The sequence below is a fragment of the Perna viridis genome, chromosome 13 (genome assembly GCF_037379345.1).
Source record: "Perna viridis isolate PV_CMFRI_1.1 ecotype Kerala chromosome 13, ASM3737934v1, whole genome shotgun sequence".
Classification (NCBI taxonomy): domain Eukaryota; kingdom Metazoa; phylum Mollusca; class Bivalvia; order Mytilida; family Mytilidae; genus Perna; species Perna viridis.
In genome coordinates this window covers 22,440,031-22,462,145 of record NC_142457.1, presented here as the reverse complement: position 1 = coordinate 22,462,145, position 22,115 = coordinate 22,440,031, and the positions used below count along the sequence as shown (strand labels likewise).

The window sequence follows — 22,115 nt, the reverse complement described above, 5'->3', positions numbered from 1 at the left end:
TTTTAAGTTTAATATTTTGACTGATTACATAAAGAAAGTTATTTGTCATCTTTTTTTTCTACATGTGTATGACAGTGACATCACAAACTTATTATTAAATGCTAAGTTACTGTATTTTGAAGTTACAAGGATGTAATGCTCTTTTAGTTTACAAAACCTCAAAACCTGTTGTGTGCATCACATAATTGAGGATATTACTGCACAGACAGCCATTCCTGAATTACTACCATTTTATTTAAATTTGCACACTTTAACTTGAGGGAATTTAAAGAAATATTCAGTATTGTATACCCATCACAATCCAGAATTTACAAGAGAAAATGTCAACATCTTTCTTTAGAATGCATGAAATATATACCACAAATATGTATGTTACCACTTCCATAATTAGTTAACCTGTTTTGATAATGACCAGTACTATTTAAGTAATCTAATTAATTTTGCAGACTGGACAATAACAGTCTACAACTCACCATTGATTATCTTTGTTGGTACAATTATATTCTCAAAACCTCCATGTTTACAATTAAAAAATTCACCATTTCTGTATACTGCAACCCATGCCTTAAAAAGAATGAATGTATGAAATTAAGTTGTTGGGTTTCACTATGTAATGAAGTACAGAGAAAATGCCATTCAGTATTTGATTGTCGTGGAGAATTTGTCGAGAAATTTACGTTACTTAAATTACAAATCACCAATTTAATATTTCTGAAGCCAAAATACATTTGTCCATAATAATCAATTATTAGCGAGCGCCGCAAGCTCTATGTTTATTATGTGTACTTTCTAAATTTCCCTTAAGGTTTCCCAATACACTAACAAAAAAAAGTCATGTCCCGGAAGTAACAAAATGTGACTGTCCTTACGTAGAAAATACGTCATTTCCTTCAATCAAACAAATAAGACACTATGGGTTAAAATTGCGTTTCAGTAGAAATAAATTCATCTTTTCTGATAGTTTTCAAGGCTTTTTCTGATTTGTTTTAATTATATAAAGACGTGAATGCTATGTTTATAAAAACTTCGGGAAACACGTGGATTTACGTACGTGTATCTCCGCTGTTCCGCTGTTGTTGTTGTCAAGAACCTAACCCGCCTCGGGAAAAATATAACTCTGATTATATTATCAAAAACGCAGCATAGCTTTTCTAAGATAGGAAAGGCAATAATTTTCTTGTTTGGAATTTGCAGCTGTCATCTGAACTTTGTTTATGTCAAATGTAAAATATTCCAACCTTCCGTGGAGAACTGTAATACTTCCGGTATCTGTACAGATTGAAACTAAAATTGATGTTGCTAGAGATGCCCTTAAGGGATAAAAAATGTTAAGTATTCCTAAGTGCTGTAAAGTTATTGACCATTGTGAGAGTGAGAGGAAAGGGGGTAATGGTGTTTGATTTTTTTTTTTTTGGGGGGGGGATGTTCAAGTTATTCATTTATTGAAAAAAATATATTAACCAGACAGTTTTTTTTTAAATAGAAACATTGATTTTGCTTGCTGCTTAAATGTTAACAAAAATATTGAACTTGCGAAACAAAAATATTCATCCGGGTCGACCCCCACCCACCCTTCCCCCCCAAAAAAAACCAAAATCATTGTAATGTCCTTTAATATTTTTACGAGTCTCGCACAGACGGTACATATATGGTAAAGCTCATGGTGCTCGCTGGTTTAGGCAATGCCTACCCAATATTAGAATTTGAATTTGATTTCGTGAAAACTTCATGAACTTGACGAAGTTCGGGTGTGCTATAAATTAACCTTTGTACAGTAACTCTGTGTGGTTTGAATTTGTTGGCACCTCCGTCAAAACTCCGCTTCAAGCATCATGGTAATATTGTCGTTGTATATTTCTCTTCTTGGTATAAAACATCGCTTCTTCTTCGACAGATACCTACCAAGATATCATTGTTTTCTCGTCGCACTTCGATTTCAAGCATTCCGCCGTTGATCGCATTTACACACGGGCATTTTCGAGATACGACGAAAATCGTTAATTTAAAATGAAACTGAATTAAAATAGTTTGAAAAAAGGATTTCTTTAAATGATTTAATTAAAAAACGTGATTTTAAGCAATTATTTCTCAAGTGAAGTATTATTTTAAAAAAATCATGTCGACGAAGTCCTTTACGTAGATCGATTTTGATTGGCAGATTTATCCGGTCCTACTTAAATACGACTGCATACGCCTGCCAGGTTAAAATACTCCTGTAGGAGAAAATCGTACGCCTGTAGCATTAATATTATGTTTTCTGTGGAAATAATATTATATTAGCTTAGTATGATGTATTTTGTTCAGATAAATTATCTTTCAGCAAATTATTTGTTGATGGGAAGTAGAACTAGCCATGTAAATAACGATCTGACAGGCGTTCGACATTCGTGATTGCGCATGCGTAATTATGTATTGAAATTAAACGTGGACATGTGGTTTACAAAGTTGACAAAAACAAGCCGCCATGATACATGTATAATGCACACATTTCGATCATTTGAACTAGGAAAAAAACCGAGAAATAATTGATGATAAAAGTCGACCTGTTTGTTTATAAAACAGCATTCTGACCTTTGAAATGTCGACAAGACGAGTTTTAACGAATTATTCTGACTTATTTTGAAAAAAAAAAAAACCAACTAGGAATCGGTTGTGCCCTATGAGCTTCCATAACTTATCGTGTGTAATCTGTGGTTATACAAGGTAGTAAAAAGATAACATTCCATACTAAACCAACAGGGCGTTTTCCTGGCTAACGTTCAAATAAGTTAACTTCGTGCTAATTGGGAATACTGACCAGTAAAGAGTAAGATTTACTTTTCCATTCAGCATTCACTTCAGTTCATTGTACCATCTTCTTATATTGTTCGTACTTTATTATTTCATAATTGTTGATAAATATGTCAAGGGTCAAACTTTAAGACTAAGACTAGTTTGTTTTTGTTTTTGTTTTTGTTTTTTTTTTGAAGTATCAAAACAGAATGAGGTCTGCCACATACAATGTACACACGTTAAATCCATATATAACAAGTATTAATACATGTATATTCAAGTTCCAATCCACGTAGAATTCAGGCACTGCCAATGGTAGAGGTGATTCATGGTGTAGAATCAAAGTACTCATGTACTAAATCAATTATGTCAATCGTTTTACCGCCTCAAATATTCGTCGTATTGCAAAAATATGGAATAAAGGAAAGTACGGGAATCGAATTCAAACGTATCTTAACATAATGTTATTGTTATAAATGGTTAATATTAAACTCACTGTTTCATTTTTTCTTAAATTCACCATTCTGATTATGAAGGACATTTAAAAACACGCACACCAAAATGCATTATAATGCATCATAGTAGCGTGCCAGTTTGCCTAATGTTCAGGTTCGATATCGGTTTACATGGAATACTCCGATATAGCCCATAATTGAACTACAAACTACTAGTTGACCATTCCCAAACGCTCTATTTTTTCTTCGGTTCCCCCTATTTTTGTAAGTTTATTTTGTACGGTTGGCTGGTCGGCAAATTAATATTGTCTTAATTTGTTTTTTAGCCCATTTATATATAGGAGTAGGACTTTACACTTGGAGTGTTAAGGAGGTATTGCTTTGCTGAAGGCAAATAAAGGTATTGCTTTACTGAAGGCAAATAAAAGTATTGCTATACATAATTTACATGTAAAGATACGGATTTAGTTTTGCTTTACATTTACGTGTAAAGGAATGGATTTTGATGCTGCTTTACATTTGCATGTAAAGTTTTGGATTGGAGTACGGAGAATACTAACAAAATGTTTCCTATAGAAATTTATAGTTAATTAGTGACAAGACGTGTCAAGTGGGGACAAGAAAGGTCAAGAATTCGAGAAATTCAAGTGACAATATTTTTTTTCATTTATAGGCAAAATAAAGTGACATAGGAAAAAAAATGAGATAATTATTGAAAAAATGAGTTCGATACAAATTTAAAATAAAAAAAAAACGTATTTTCTCAATTTGACCAATGAACAGTTAGAACAAATTAGATACTACAATTCATAAATAAACTATATCTCTATACATATTAGATTTGATTTGATGTGTTTTCAAATTGATAAAAGTATGGAAACATGTTTTATGTGAAATAACAAAAAGAAAATTATTTGGAAACAATATTCAGTGGTATGATTAAAAGAAAAGCTGTTTTTTTTTATTCTTTAATGCAAGAAAAAGATAGCAACATGCATTGTTATAGAAGAACTTAGTTCAAAATATATTATAAAATAGGTTATTATCTAGAGAGATATGAAAACTTGAAAATACCAAGATTAGCAATATGCCTTATTCTAAAAAAAATTGTATGGTCGGAGCTGAGAGGTCGAGGGCATGGCATGGTTCCTCGAAATGTCGACTGCCTCCCACTCCGACACGTTTTTATGGACAGTCACTATAGTTTTCTTTTCGAGTGACATTTTGGTGTTTGGGGAGTCTGGTGGAGCGGTGGTGGTATTTTCTTGATATGACTCTAGCGTACGTGTGTTTTTTTGTTTTTGTCCGTTGCCCATCGGACACTGCATGCTTTCGAGGCTGGCCTGGTAAATGAAGATATCAAGTCTTTACTCTTTATTGTCCTAAACGTACACAGTGATCAAAATATATTTTTCTAATAATTTAAGCTTAATACTATTTATACTTTTATTTATTTGATTAATATACTTTTTCGTTTATTTATTTTGATAAATAAGAATTTAATTATTTTGCATTTACATGTACTTAGTTGCTTTAAATGGAACTTTAACTAAAAACTTTAGTTCTAAAATTCTAATTATAAAAGTTAGAAATAAAATATCAAATTTAGATTTTTCACGTACCTGGTAAATAAAGTTACCGGTAACTCGACATTGTGTTAAATTTCTGACAACCGTTTTTTTTTTAATATTTACTTGTTTAAAAGTTATCATTTAAATTTACACAAATAATCCCCTTCTCACTGTTATCTTCATTATGTCTATTAATATTCAATGAATTTTGATGACGTATTTCGAAGTCAGATTTCACGGCCTGTTGGAATATCAATGGATCAACAGCAGAATAGTTTTGTGTGATCATGACAAACATAATTTATTACTAATTTCAAGACAACAAACTTAGTTAATATTGAGGTAGCATTTATAATGCAATTTTTTTTAGCATTTTTTTATTTACTTTTCTGGGGGGAGGTTTCACAGTATTTCTAGTTGATCATATAAATTCATTAAAACATAAGGACAAGTTAAAAGGGCAACGGGCATATCATGCGCTTTAAAGTGCAGTTTATATATTTTCTTTAATGAAAGAAAAAAAATATGGCAAAATGCATTGTTATAGAAGAAATTAGTTCAAAATATATGATAAAATGGGTTATTATTTAGAGAGATATGAAAACTGCAAAAATAATACCAAGGTCAGCAATATGCCTTATTCTAAAAAATGAGAGAATTGAATCTTTATAACATATTTTGAAGTCAGTTTTCCTGTAACTTTATTGATTTATCTCCTTCTTTTTTATTATTTTTCTTTAATGAAAAAATCTTCCTGAGGCTACTATCATTTTGGAAATATTTCAAACAACCTTTTATCTTCACATTTTTCCCTGAAAAATATTCTTTTCCAAGTTTTTAAAAACAATATTTGCTTAATCTTTTTTTTTTCTGTTTTTTGCTTTTAATCAAACACATAAATAAACAATTGTAATTCTCTGTTTAAATGAAAACAAAATTTTCTTTGCGCTATTCGACTTGTTGTTTCTTGTGGCTTTTTGTCACTTCTTGTCGTCAATTAATGAGACCCGCAGACATACGTCATCATTGAAAAAGAAACTCCGCGTCTGTCTGAAAGGCGCAGGAACACTGCTAATTTAAATCCCTGACTGTGTTGCATGTCTGTAAGTCATACAAACATATTGTCCCTCAATAACTGTGATGATTTTCAAACTTGATATATACGGTTGTGCCAAATTAAGACATGACAGTAATCTTTTGAGATTCGGTGCAGGAGATATATTTTTGGTTTGACCACCACCGATCCCGAAAGGGATTAGACATGCTAGTACTTAAATTTGAGATTCCTGAGAGGTTTAACCTTACTCCTACAACATAAGAAGTTTGAATTCCGTTCCCCCATACCCCAACTCGTAGGATGGCACCAAGTCAGAAAATAGCTTGCCAGATGGCCTCTGGCATTGCTGGAGTAGGTTTAACCTGTGTAATCACAACTTTGGATTTTTTTTAACGGAAAACAAGGGCTTAATATACATGTACGCACAGACGTTTGAACATTAGTGACAAATAGCAAGAAAAGAGTCAAATATTGCTATTTGTCGCTACAATTAAAACGACTGATGTACGTATCTGCAAAGTCAGGTCAAGAGGCTTAGTAGTTTTACCACTCTGCTCCATGAGGGTTAACCCACTGTATGAATAGTAATCAAGGGAACCAAGGTTCAAGCAGAAATCAAAAGAAAGTAATACAGTGACAAAGACAATACACGGAAAACAGACATATACAAAAAAAAAAAGAACATGAAGTACATGTAACTAAAATAATACATACAAAGTAGGTTAAGTGTCCTCTGCTTTTCTAGAAACACCTGCCGAGTTGCTCATAAAAGCCCAGGGTAGTTGAAAGATGAAAGGTTTATATAAACTCATTCTATAATTTGATAAAAAAATCGGTAATAAGCTGAATCCATCACCGTCGAAAGAAAAAAAAATATCCCCAGTGCCAAATCACAAAATAATAGTTAAAGCTACGTTTCGCAGCACAGCTGTATGTAACTGATTTTAACCTGTATGAAAGGTCTAAACTCATTCAAAAGTCGATAAAAATACATTTTGTAACAAGCTTTATCTGTTTTTGGATTTGACGCTGGAGAAATTTGTTTGCTTTGACCACCAACATCAAAACAAAAAAATATAACCAATGCCAAATCCCAAAAGGAGATTATACTAAGCTATATATGATTGATTTTAAGAGGATTGTCTCCTGGACTAAAATTAAAATTCATAGTTTTCTCTTTATATTGCAGAAAAATGGCATCATTCATCGACAAAAAAATTCAACTCGACTGTGAAGAACACAAGCAAAGATATCAATATTACTGTAGATCACACGATTGTGTTATTTGTCAAAAATGTCGACTGGAGTCCCATAACAAGTGTAAAGACACTTTAGATATAGAAGATGTCATCCGTAACGTAAAATCATCTGCAGTTTTCGAGGATTTGTGGACCAATATAAAAACAAATCATCAAGCTGTCTTGAATGCAATCATTGATAGGGAAGAAAATGTGAAAAACCTGCAGCAAAAAAGGTAAGACTATCAACAGAGGTGAAAAAAAAAAACAAAATCTTATTGATCAAATTAAGAAACTAGAAAACAAAACACTATCAGAGTTAGAATCCGTTTTAAATGAAAATGTAAATGAAATCAAAGCCACCACAAAAATCCTGGAATCAAATAAAAGCAAACTTGGTGAATTATTGGAACAGGAGGAACTCATTAAGAACAATGCATCAAATTTCCAAACATTCATAGCAACAAAACAAATGGAGAAAGAAGTTGAAGAATCAGAAGAAATCTTACACAAATTATCTGAAAAAGGAGCCATGGATAATACAGACATAGAAATGAATGAAAACATCACAGCAGACGACACAATGTTTGGAATAAAAACTCTGTATGACATTAAAATATCAAAAGAAAAGAAGACAACATCCATAGACATAAACAAACCAAACATAGGTTAGGCAGAGGTGAAGACAAGATTCCCCAGACAACCAACACTGAGATAAACAAATTATTGAGATTAATTCAATTTCAAGTTAAGAAAACATGTTTTATTTGTTATATGTATACTCGAATTCACCTCAGCCTGTTTGCAGTTTTTTTTAATTATCTTTTAAATCACTCATAAGTTCTTTTTCAAAAATTGCCATTTTATTCATGTCGTTCTGGACTACAACTTTCATACAATTATTTTTCGTTCTTACCTCCGAGATGGAAATATTTCCATATTCATTTTTAATGAGAATTTTGCATTGAGCGTATTGTTTTTCCGCCATCTTGTTTCTATGGATATTTTGAAATGTTCCCTATTATATCACAATTGAAGAGCTGAAATACAATGATTTCCCGCCACATTTCTGGTTCCCTGCCAATTGAATACTATATGTGGTAAGTAATATATTAGGTACCAGTTGTAACATTTTCATTCGGAACTTCAGGTTTTTCTTTCATTAAATGTAAATAGCAGAAATATGATATAAGATAATTAAAAAAAAATAAAAACAGGCTGAGGTGAATTCGAGTATATAAGGTTTGTTTTTCTAAAGTAATTTTAATAATATCAGACATTTCCACCATTTCTTTTAATTGCCAGACATAAATAAACATGCATTTGTTCATATGATAATTAACTTGATTAAAAAAAAGAAACATGATTTAATTTTTGGACTTTATTTTCAAAAATCTTAGCAATATTTGACAGAACTTTCTACTTTTATCTTGGCATAAGATTAAAGAAATATAATAATTATTGACTTATTAAAAATCTTTCAAATAGTACAAAAAATTTCATATTGAGTACAGTGTAATATAAATTTAGTTTATATTTTTTATCAACCAGTGTTGGTCTTCATCAAGATTGTCAAATACATGTACATGTGCCTACATGTAGATGTGTCATCATTGAAAATAATTTTTGCCTTTTGTTGTATGTATTTGCATTTTCGTGTTTATAAATAAATGAAATTTTCTCGTTTGAAAACTGAAAATAATTAAAATTAAAAAAATTAATACTAGTATTACTGTGTAAATATATAACACCACACATATACAAGTTACAACATCAAAATATGAATGTGGTAAACATTAAGTACATGTACATGTACATGTATTAGTGATTTATTCATACCCAGTATTTACATGTAGGCCTTTAAAAATAACTTTCTTTAAAACAATAATTAAAAAAGTACAGTCATGTAATGTACATGTAGCATTTTGTTAGTCATGGTTTGAATTAATTTAATAGAATTTTTTTTGGCAACATGTGATATCCTTATAAGTCTTCATTGCTTCAACAAAAATGAACATATTTTTTTTAAACGGTTGTTTATTTCAGAACTTTTATTGGTTTTTTTTCTTGAAATATCAATTACATGTATATTTTTGAAAGATACTACTAAGGACATTAAATTACCCACAACAGTGATTACATGTACTTGCAACTTCAATAATTAAAAGAAATACATGTATCTCTAATTTATTGGTTCACATGTAGGTACATGTACATCAACATGTATAAATGTTGATTTATAAGTCAGTTGTTGTAAATATATAAGTACATGTATGTGTATTTGATTTTATATATTTAGCACTAACAGGGGCGGATGGAGAAAATATGAAAAAGGGGAGGGGTACCAGGTTATTATTTGCTCATTAAGGTCCATAGATTACAAAAATTAATAATTATTTTGGTGGTGGGGTTTACACCTTGAACCCCTGGATCCGCCACTGTAATTATGTTAACACCTATACCTGTATTTTATAATTAGTTCAAATCTAATAAATGATTCATGTGAGGAACAATGCCAGTTCGTATATTTATGACTAATAAGATTATAACATGTATATGTAGTTTGAATGGTGCATTTAGAATGATTTGGTGTTTTTTTTTCTCTGATGGACTAAGACAATATTAATTTATTAAACAAATTCAGATTTAAAGATAAATAAAATGTGTTTAATCTATAATGATTTAATTTATCAGAAATCTTTATAACAATATCAGAAATTATCTTTTTTTTTCTAAGAAATGTTTTTCAGAAACATGTTTTAATTTACTGACTTAATTATTTTTAATAACGTATTTACATAAATGTAATTCATTTTGCAATTAACTTAATTAAAAATCTTTAAAGAAAATAATACAAAATTAGTTTATTTAGTAAAATGATTGATTTTTTGGAAATTATTTTATATTTCTTTATAAATAGGACTTGGTCTTCATCAAGTTTTTCAAATACATGTATCTATTTGTGTCATCAGTGAAAATCTGTTCACTTCATTGTTGTTGTACATGTATATAGTTGTATTTATCATTTTTATGTTTCTATCTTTGATTTAGTCATACTCATATGATTTAAGAAATATTCATTTGTTATTTCTCATGAATATCAATGATACATTTAAAAAAAAATTAAATACATTTCTTCATGTACATGTATATTCTTTGAAAAGACTCTTTAAAACAATGAACATTTTAGGCACTGTAAACAAATAGTTATAACTTATTGTAAGTATATTATGAAAACATGTACACTTATGTATCCTTTTAATGACTCTTTATAAAAACCATACTTTCAAAAAATTAAAATGAAACTGTAAAAGAAGTAGTTATGTAAAAACATGTACTGTACTTAATTTTTTTTTTATCCAGGATTTGAATTGTTTTACAAGACATTTCACCTTCAACTTTGGCAACTTGTGATATCCTTGTACATGTACATGCAAGTCAAATTTAATTTTTTTTTAATTTAAATACATTTCATCGTGTACTGTACATTTATAAATCCTTCTGAAGTTACATGTATATTCATTTTTTTTTCTTGAAATTTTAAATATTTTTGACTTTAAGTAAATAAACTGGAAATTATTTTCACTAGTTGTAAATACATGGAGATTTCTTCAATACTTACCATGTGCACAGTACATCATCTACGTTTAAATGTAATTTTTATCAGTATATAAATGTCAATGGCATGAGTAGAATGCACATTTATTTACAATATTTGTTTATTTTTAATTTTTATTTATTTTTTTTTTGTAAATATATATGCTTCGTTTTCGTGTGTATGTAAAATGTACTTACAGAGTTGGATTGAAAAATTTAAAAAAAAAGGGGAGTCCCCCAAGGGCACTCAGGTCATTATTTGCTCATTGGATATTTTGAATGAAGATACATGTAACACAAATTTTCCACCACCCCATGAACCCCCTGGATACCTACTGTAAATATGTTTACATCAATTATTTATAAGTCAATTCCACCAAAGTCTGACAATTTAATAGGAAATCTCAAGTGACTTGTTAACAAGGCTTTTTCCTGAGAAGGATAAACCCAGTTTTTATTTTAGAACTAATGAGGCCTAGCCATATGGAATTACATGTTCATGTACATTGAACAGTAGAATGATTTGGAATTTATCTTCGGATACACTAGGAACAATATTCGTGTATCTACATGTAGATGGCCAAGACATGGTGGAAGTTGGTTTTAAACACTTAATGAATTTGGATTTTCCGATAATGAGCGAATCCAACATATTTTATCATGATCAATATGGATATTAATGACAAACCTAATATTTAATGTCCATCAAAAATGTGACACATTCCAATAGAGTCTGTGAAATATGTATTCATCTTCAGGATGCAGTCAACATGGACTTTCTAAAGATTGCGTATAGTTCAAGCGATTTTGCCAATTCACGGAGTCTTTAATTATGTACTCTGCCAATATGGATTATCGCATGAAAGGCAGACTATTTGGATTTTTTTTTCAGATGGAATTATTTTCTCTAGTGAGAACTTTCGTTTATGTAGAACTAAGCTATCAAAGGTTTTTCATGTATTATACTTTGTGTCTTGATTATTTGTTTGAACTTGCACTTCAGCATGTTGAAGAGTGAAGTTAATAACACTTATAAAATACATGTAGTGTTCATTTGTAATTATTCATTCAGTTGTAGAGATTTCCAAATTTAAAAAACATTATTGGTAGTTGGCTAAATTGGAAAAAATTACATGTCAACATTACTTGTTTTTTTTTATTTTAACACCACACCACAGTGCACTTGAAAAGCATATAATTTTGGTAGGGTGAGTTATAATCTCAATGAAATGCACAAAAAATTAACATTTCAAGGGCAGCTAATTCTGTCAAAAATTTATTTTTTCTTACATTCTCTTAACAAATTATTCTGAACAAATCTATTGGTGTAGAGATCAAAGTATAATCTTTTCAAATAAAGAAAGTATCCTTGAGTAAAATCATTCTGTCATATTTGTGGGTTATGGACATGCATTTTTCCTGATTTAAAACTTACACTTAATTATTTAGTATCAACAGAGATCCAGTCCAATGATATTAATTCTGAAGTACATTGTATTACATTACATTAGGTAGTTCTAAGGGAGATAATCCATTTTGCTTCCATGTCAATGCTGTCCATCATTCATCAGTAGTAAAATTTTGTTTCTGTGAACAAACAAGGGTTTGAATCATCAAGATTTATTTCATAGCGGGGACTTTTATTGTTTTTGTTTTTGTTTTTTGTTGTTGTTTTGTTTATGTTTTTTTGTTTTGTTTTTTTTGTTTGCTCTTTTTTGTACACTTTATTACAATATTTTAACAACATTAACCACTTAATTTTTTGTAATTTTTTTTAATGCTATAGAAGTTAAAGTTCAAAAGTTACCATTGCAATAACTTAATAATACATGTATGTCAATTTTGATCATGTGTAAATTAAATATGCTTTCAATTTAAAATTACTGTGAAACATTAGCTAGCCATTGCAGTCCTCCATATTAGAAGAGAAGACTCATTGTTCCTGAATTTTTCAAGTATCCAGAATTTTACTTCTAATCCAAGCAAATTTGATATTTTTTGTGTAAATTGTCATGTAATAGTATTCAGACTGCTGGTGTAAAAAAAAATAAAACATTTTACGAAAATCTCTTTTGTTTGCCCTTAAGGGCTAGTTTTAATGTCTTGGCCTGTCTCTGGCCATTTTCTGAAGATGTTCCCATTACGGGTTAATTTTGCGCATTTCCAACACAATGGTATGACGCCATGTTATCTCTTCTTGGCTTTAACTCTAGTGTCAATGGAAGGGCTGTTAAAGTGTGGTCTTGTTGATGTTTTGTCAAGATGTGTCCAATTTATCGCTACCATATGATGATGGTATGTTTCATGCCTTCGTGATTGTATCTACTAAAGAGGTCATGTCTTCCTGATTGTATCTACTAAGGAGATCCATGTTGAAGGCCTTATTAAAGTGGGTTCCTTTCAATTTCACTAGTATAACAACAGTTTACACAAGAAAAGTTTGAAACAGATAATTAACTGTGGTGGAATAATGGTATCACGCTGTCGTCAGTTCGTTATTGTCGTCTGCCATCGAATAATGGTATCATGCTGTTGTCCGTTTCTTTATTGTTGTCTGAGGTGAAATATTGGTACTACACTCTAACCAGTGTCGTCATTGTCGTCTGCGGTGGAATATTGGTATGCTGTCGTCAGTTTCGTCATTGTTGTCTGTGATGGAATAATGATATCCTATAGTCAGTTTCACCATTGTTGTCCGAGGTGGAATAATGGCACCACGCTGTTGCCAGTTTGGTCATTGTCGCTTGCGGTTGAATAACGGTATCACGCTGTTATCAGTTCCTCTTTGTCGTCCGTGGGGTATAATGGTATGATGTCGTCAGTTTCAGCATTGTTGTCTGCGGTGGAATAATGGTATAATCTATAGTCAGATTCGTCGTTGTTGTCTTGTGGTGGAATAATGGTACTACGCTCTCATCATGTCATCATTGTCGTCTGCGGTGGAATAATGGTATCACGCTTGTCGTCAGTTCATCATTGTTTTCTGTATTTGAATAATAGCATCATGCCGTCGTTATTGTTGTCTGCAGTGGAATAATGACATCATGCTATCGTCATTGTTGACTCCGGTGGAATAATGATATGCTATAGTCAGTTTCGTCATTGTTGTCTGTGGTGGAATAATGGTACTACGCTCTCATCAGTGTCGTCATTGTCGTCTGTGGTGGAATAATCACGCTTGTCTTCAGTTCATCATTGATATCTGTATTTGAATAATGGTATCATGCTGTCGTCAGTTTCGTCAATATCGTCTGCGGTGAAATAATGGTATCATGCTTTAGTCAGTTTCATCATTGTTGTCTGTGGTGGAATAATGGTACCATGCTGTAGTCAGTATCTTAGTCGTCTGTGGTGGAATAATGATATCATGCTGTCTTCAGTTTCGTCATTGTTGTCTGCGGTGGAATAATGACATCATGCTATCGTCATTGTTGACTGCGGTAGAAAAATGATATCATGCTATAGTCAATTTCATCATTGTTGACTGCAGTGGAAAAATGGTATCATGCTGTCGTCAGTTGTCGTCTGTAGATTTTTCATGTTAGTATACATTGAGTGTATCGATTTTCATGAAATTAAACCACAAAAGAAAGCCTGGGATTGATTTAGGGGTTTCAACTTGAATGAGAGATCAGAAACAAACATTTTCCTGTTTTGCAGATAATAGCTTGAGTAAAGATGAATGGATCTTATAAATGAGCCTGAAGGTGGCATACCTATCCTTAAAAGAAAGGCTTTTTGATTGTGGGGGTTGTGCTTATTGAGCAATAAAAGGCAAAACAGGGACTTTGGGGTCAAATTTTTTTCCTGGCTAATTGCTATTAAAATTGCGATCTGTATCAAGTTTGGAAAGCGCGTAAACTTTTGGCCCAACTTTTCATAATTATACATCTGCATTCTAATCAAGCATTGCCCTGCGAAGCATTTCTTTTCCTTAATACGACAGTAAGACACAGACCATTTTCTTTTTGAAGGGGCTCGGATTTAATGTTGAGTTAATTTTTGCCCACACACGAAAAGTATTTCTTTTTTTTTTTAGCAGCAGCCGTAGTTAAAAATTGTATTTGAATATCTATATTGTAAAGGGATGTTGGAAATAATAAACAATATTAATATATTTTTTTAATCAATGACTGAGTAAAATACTTATGGCTAAAATTTGGAGTAATCTTATTTTTTCCATAACAAACCAAGCCTCCCCCTCAGAACAAAAAAATGTTATGTGCCTAACAAATAGTACAAGAAACAGATTAAAGGGAAAACTATTAGACTAAGAAGACAAAATTATCAAAAGGGTGGTTCTAACCCTTATACCCACATGGAACTATAGCATGTGAGCTGAGATAGCACCCGTGCACAACCCCACCCTAATCAACTAAACTATGATTTTCAGGTACCCTTATACCTCCCATTTCCGAATCTTTTTGACACCAAGAGATAAACTGAAGCATGTTTGTATTTTTTGGCAAATTTTAATACCTCTCTGAGGCAAAAATCAATTAAAAATATTTTTTTTCTACTCAATTCTTCTTTCTTCTTCCATGTCTTCCTTTTATGCTGAATTGCTGATAAACAATAATCACCTGTCATAATGAAGATTGATTTTGCTATAAACACAGAGAAAAGTCAAATGCAGTAAAAATAGAAAACACCACATCATTCATCTGCTAGTCTTTTATTATTTTCTGTCCAAAAAAAAAAAAAATAAAAAAATTGATAAATAATCCATTACTGGTATAAACATGTATGTGATAAACAGAATATGTACAGCCATTTTAATATCGCCCTTGTTATCAGCCCTTGATTGATATTATCTTTGACCCGCCGATATCAAGATCTCGGGTTGAAAAAAAATGGAATTAGCATGGCCACATTTTAATATTTGAAAATTCTCATTGTTAAGTAATAGGGAAATACTGATTCATTTATTTTTTTCTGCCAATGCCTGAGAGAAAAGAAGAGAAACAAGAGGCTGCCAGAAGCCTGAATCGCTCACCTGGTTAAATGTTGCCTTTCAAGGGCAATACATTTTAACGAGAAGTTGTCCAACAATTTTGACTCAAGAATTCTTTGGTAGGACTTATCATAAGATCTTCTCAGCAATTGAAAGTTTCTTTAAATCTATCATAGTTCTCAAGATATTGACTGAAAACTGTTTAAAAAGGAGTCATTTTTCCTCTTTCAAGGGCAATAACTCATCTGACAACTTTTATCCCTGAAGACTTTTATAGTCCTAATAATATGGATCATTTCAGCTATCGAAAGAATTTTGCTAAACCTAACGGTTTTGGAGATCTATGTGATAAAATTACTGTCTGACCCCTATGTTCTATTGTTAGTACCAGCGGCAATGTTTTTCGACGAATCAAAAATCCCCACATTGGTTCCATGTAGGATACCCCAAGGAACATTCATAGCAAGTTTGGTTTCAATTAGTCAAGTAGTGTCAGAGGAGAAGATTTTTGAAAGAAATAACATTAAAAATGGCAAAAATCATTGAAAAAGGGCAACAACTCCAACATGGGTTAAGGTCTCACTAACCACTTCTAATGTTTCCATTACTTTACATGTTGAAAAAGTAATTTTCAAAGTCTCACACTGAATTCCCAGGAAAAATGACATCTTAAAGTTGCATACCGTTAGGAAGCTTGGAAAATAAGGCTTCCAAAATCATTATGCTAATGGTACGATGATTGTAGAAATTACTCACACATGTAAACAATATTCATACACTTTTGTAGTTAATTGCATGTATGATTTTAAAGTACACATTCTCAGCTTTATTTTGACTACTTTTAATCATAATACACACAATTAATGCACTTACACAATGCATATGTCTAGGTTCAGTGTGTTTTTTGTACTACATAGGGAGGTGGCCATTTGACCTAGAAGTGGTTAGTGAGACCTAAGGGATTAAAACCAAAATTTTACCTGAGATAGATCTCATCATGCTGAACACTTTTACCCCATGTCAGAATTTAGCTAAACCTTAAGGATATATATGTGAAAAGCTACTGTCTGACCCCTAGGTTCTAGTTTTAGTAACGGCGGCAATGTTTTTGGACAAATAAAAAATCCCCAAATTAGTTCTATGCAGGACACCCTAAGGAACATTCATACCAAGTTTGGTTTAAATTGGTCAAGTAGTTTCAGAGGAGAAGAGTTGTGTATATTTGTTAACGACGACAACAGACGCCAAGTTATGGTAATAGCTCACATGGCCTTTGGCCAGGTGAGCTAAAAATGGCTTAAATTTTGAAAATTACTTTTCTCCAAATTATCCGACCCCACCCCCTTTCCCTTCAGTATTAAAAAAGATTCAGTGCCTAAGATGGATAAAGTGTTGGTCTTAAGTTTTCTTTAGGTTGTAAAAGAAGTTTTCAAATATTATGACTATAAATATTAAGAGTGAATTTGAGAGAAGCTAAAAAATGGTCTAAGGGAAGTAATTCAAGAAAGTTCATATACGGTGATTCCCGTGCAGGTCCGGGTATTAAAATAATAGGCCTGCACGTTAAAGAACTCTGCTGTGGTATTCGATAGGAGTAGGAACCTTTGCGCTCCGCCACAGGAGGCTAAATTGCCCGACCTTACCAATCCGCCCTTTTTCCAGTGGCAATCAAACTTTGTCGACCCTATTATCCTTGTGACCCACCCTTTTTTTTCATTTCATATTCATTTTATCATCCATTTCATGTTCATTGTCTGAATATAGCTGAAATATTGCTGCTCGGACGTTAAACCCCAACAAACAAACAAGCATATACGGTGAAACCTGTCTATACCAAACACTTTTTTCAAAGATCTTTATATCAGTGTAAATGTACATTTTGGAACCTTAGAAAACCAATCACCTATACAAGTCTGAACGGAGCCAGTTTTAAATTTGAAATATATAGGTTTAGATTGATTTCTCACTATGTAGTTTTAATAAAATAATGCTCATAGATAAATAAATATCGTGACATTCCTTCGTCAATTTATTTTGTGCCTTAAATAGCTTGCCCAAAACCTGAAACTAGTAAAAACTGACAGGTTATTGAAGCATGTGAGAGTTTCAGTTGTGTTATCAAGAAAAAATTACTGAAATTGACTGTTCATTTAGTAACTAATTGAGTTAATGACACAGATTGTTAGTTGCACTGTTTGTTTGTATAATATGTGAATTGTAATGTAAATTGTCATATCAAAGCGCCTAAACCCTACAGATTTGGAAAGCCTTAATCACTTCTGAGTTTATTACACAGAAAAAAATACATCAGAAATGTAACAAGATGATCCTCACTGGTTATACTTCAACCCACCCCTCCTGAAAAAAAGGTCTGGCTGGTCTTAAAAAAAGTGTTAGGCTGGTCTTTAAAAAAGAGATTTTGGTTGGTCTTTAAAAAAACAGGATTAGGGTAGTCTAGTCTAAAAAAAGACGGTTAGGTCGGTCTTAAAAAAGGAAGGTCTAAATATATTTTAGAATACTCAAGAGGTCAAGCTGATCTTACATTTGTCTTTAGAAAGGGAGAGTCGAAATCCATTCTGGAAGATTGAAGAGTAGAAATTCTATGGTAGGTCCCCAGTTGCTGAATCTACGGATGATGATGAAATGCCATAATCTCAAACAGCCCCATGCACATAGTACTGGAAGATGATATATACACAGTCAAGATGAACATGGAACAATTGAGATGAAAGCAGACTTTGATTCTGATAAATTCTTCAATGCCACTAGAGATACAAAGTCCTGAAAAAGAAGAACAAGAATAAGAATGCTATACTTCCATGCATAAAATCTGTATCAAGTGAACGAATGACCTTAATATCTAATACTAAACACTAATCTGTTACCAGTAAAGTAATGACCTTAGTAGTTAACAAAGAACACTAATAAGTGAAATCTTTATTTTTATATCTAAAACAGAACACTTAAACCTGTCTCAACTGAACCTGAATAACTGTCTATAACAGACACTTTTTAATTCGAAGTACCTTAGTGAGTGTGCTAATATACCCCACACATCAACAAATATGACTCTCAAATTAAAAGTATTTAAAAAAAAAGAAAGTTCAGAGGTCTCATAGAAAATCTCAACATAACATGAACTTGATCTGTAACTGATCATGATACATTGTAAACTCACATACCAAACATCAGCTCAATATGTTAAGAAAAAAAGTCCTGAAAACTGTTGATTTAAAGGAAATTGTTAATTCGAAGGCCGTAATTTTGGTAAAGGTCAGCGGAGCAGAACAAAACCTATAGATACTCATCATTTTTCAAAAGATAGTGGTTGAATATCTCAAATTTGGACTTTTTTTTTGGTTTTGAGGGGTACCAAATCCTCTTTTTGAGAAATATTCCTACTCAATCTTGCTTGAAAAAGTAACTTTACAAAATGGATGCCTTTTTTCAGAAGTGCCATCAAAAGCTAGAGGAGAAATGTGCCCTTGGGCTAAATGGAGAGTGTTTTATTTGGACAGGGTCATGTACACCAAATGGCAAATATGGGGTCATAAATTGTAGATTTCCTGGTGCCATTGGGTGGACATATGTGCACAGGCTTGCATATATGATACAGCATAGGGCTCCACAGTTAGCAGTTGTTGATGTATCACACCTGTGCCACATTACCAAATGCATAAATGTAGCCCATCTGGTGTTAGAACCACATGGTTTCAACAACAGTAGGCAAACAAGTGTGTCGAAAGGGGAATGTATAGGTCACATTGCCCCTTTTCCGCCCTGTTTAGTGCACCTTAAGATGCCAGATAATAATTTAGGTATTTTAATGGATTTAAAAGAAAAAGGGCAAGGGGAAAGTGTTCATTTATTCATTAAATTTCATTTTATTCGTATCAATATAAGAAATCTTTTTGAAAGATTTAGGTGGTCCTTAAAAGGACCTTTGATTTTTTTAAGCTGTCTGTCTATTACTTACGCATCTTCTTCTTGCAGTATGCATCATACATCATGCATCAGCTCATCTGGTACAGGATCTAGTTGCCCTTTTACATAGTCTGGTCTCTTTTTGTGGAGCTCTTTATGAATCTTGTGTTCCTACTGTCTGACAGCTGCCTGTTGTAACCTCCTTGTCTTTACTTCAGGTTTCTGCTCATAAGTCCTTTTGTAAGTATACTCTCTGTCCATTTTATCAAAGAAGGTCTCACAGTCTTCAGACATTTTAATGTTCAACTCTTTGCTTTTCATCTTGGCTGATGTACCAGGTCTGTTGTTGGGCCTGTGTATTGCAGCATGAAGTCTGCCTTCTATGTTTTTTTCAATGAGTTACATTTTTTGGTACACTCACACTCAATGCACGATGAACTCCTTCATTTTTATTTGTTGTGTGGAACATTCTCATGCTATTGACTGCTTCCTCACTAAGTATCATTTTCAGTAGTTCTAGCAGTATAATTTCATCAATTTCATCTATTTTCAGCACAGTGATGTAGTAATTGCTGAGGTAAAAGGATCTGGTGTACCAGTTACCACTGACTGTAACTTTGCATACCACAGACTCCTTAAGGCAAGATGAACAGTCTCCACCATAACACTGGGCTGTTGTTGAAAGGATGGTAGGTAATTTTTTACAAACTTTTTCTGTGTCCTTGTTATATTCATTCATTACCTGGTTCAGTATCATGGAACTGCGACACTTCAAGTCCAGGCTAAACATTTTCTTCAAGTCTTTGTTCTCTTCTTTAGTTTGTCCATGAAACATGGTCTCACTAAACTCAGCTCGCATTCCCGCTCGGAATTGATGTTGGCTTAGATGCACTGGGTCAGCCAGTCTCTGCAATTCTCACATAGGATACAGTACATGTATGGCATCTTCTAATTCTTAAGCAGAACGTGCATCTCCATCTGTTGTGGCATAACGGATAAGCATACCTTGCAGTGCAAGCTGATTTCCAATTTCTTTTCCCATGGCATATTCTGATATTGGTATAGTTCTATGAAGGGTAGCAGTACAGCCGTCATGGCCTGGGCACTCTTCATCAAATCCCTTTCCTCTGAGCCAAGCTCCCTTCCAACATAGCTGGTTTAGTGAAGATGCTGCGGCTACAAACTTCCATGGAGTATTTTGTTCAATCGCAAGCATCTGTGCCTGTGATGCATTTAACCCTGGTTTCTTCCTGCTGGACCTTGTTGCAGTTGGGTACCTGCCATCTAAGGTCACATCTATCACATTTTCTGGCTGTCCCTTCTTTTTTTGTATGCCTTCACTTGTTCAACCTTATCTTTCATGTCGTCCTTGTTCTGCTTTACCATAACTTTAGAAATTCAGTCGGTGTTTCTCTGTATACCACTCTTGCATGGAGGTGGAACACTTACACACGATAAAATCTCCTGGGTCTTGGTGCTTCCTATTTGACTATCTAGTCCTGCTGAAACTAGTGCAATGTTAGTACCGGCTGGATTTGGCCCTGGCTTGTTGTTTTTAACTTCTGAGTACACCTTGGCTAGGATTGGAGTCGCAAACCAACAGTTTGCACACCAAACTCTGTACATGATACAGGCACCCCATTTTCTGTCACTATGTGGCTCAATCCATGGCCTCTTGCAAGTTTTTTGTGTTTCCCTGTGCTCTTGGTGCGCCAAGTTGAACATGTCAAACATCTTTTCACTCTCAATAATATGAGAATTATTTGATGTCACCTTTTCTTTGTCTGCGTTCAGGAACCGTGGCCGCAGGATCATACTGGATTTATTCACACCGCTTCCATCTTCTTTTACCACCTGTGAGCTGTCAGTCCTGGATACAGAATCAGCTTTGATGTCGTCTTGTTGGTGATCTTGCAGATTCATTCGGATGTAAGCTTTTGACTCTTCTTCATCTGATGAAACTGCATTCTCAAAAACGAGACCTTTCGACCATAGAGTATGACCTTTCTTGAACCGTCCGGCATTACTAACCTTGTGGCTTCCTGCTAGACCAGTTTTGACTTTGTTGTGTGGAGTATTACCATCAGTAAACATAATTGAATCTTCTTCTTGTATGGTTCCGCAACAAAGTTTGGTATGATTTTAGTCTCTGTTTGGTTCTTTTGATAGTTTAGGTGAGAATTTCTAGATGCTGACAATGTTTACTTAGTTCTAATAAGGCTCAGGGTGCAGTCTTTTACTCATTAGGTCAGGTAATTTGATCCTAATTGGATACTAGATCGCCCCCTGAGTGATGGGGGGTTTTCAAAGAATCATCAAAAGAAAGCCAATATGATGGTTTAATTCCGAATTATTGATAACGGATATTTGATTTGGGATTGTTTTTGTAGTTTTAAGTAGATACTAGTAAAAAAAATAAAATGCCTTTAGAACAAAAAAAATGAAATTGTCCATTTTTGCACCACTATATTATAATTTTCGTTCTTTGAGACCCAAATGTGATAAATCAATTTTGTTTTCTTTAAAATGTGAAGAAAAAAACTTGCT

The 22,115-nt window shown here is 32.9% G+C and overlaps 1 long non-coding RNA gene across 1 annotated transcript; it reads left to right on the top strand.

Annotated features, from left to right (window-relative positions):
- The first annotated feature begins 2,693 nt into the window (after window positions 1–2,693).
- On the top strand, window positions 2,694–12,756 carry LOC148600010 (uncharacterized). Its single transcript, XR_015918047.1, has 2 exons — window positions 2,694–2,806; window positions 7,045–12,756. It is a non-coding gene; the product is annotated as an uncharacterized LOC148600010 (long non-coding RNA).
- Window positions 12,757–22,115: the final 9,359 nt, after the last annotated feature.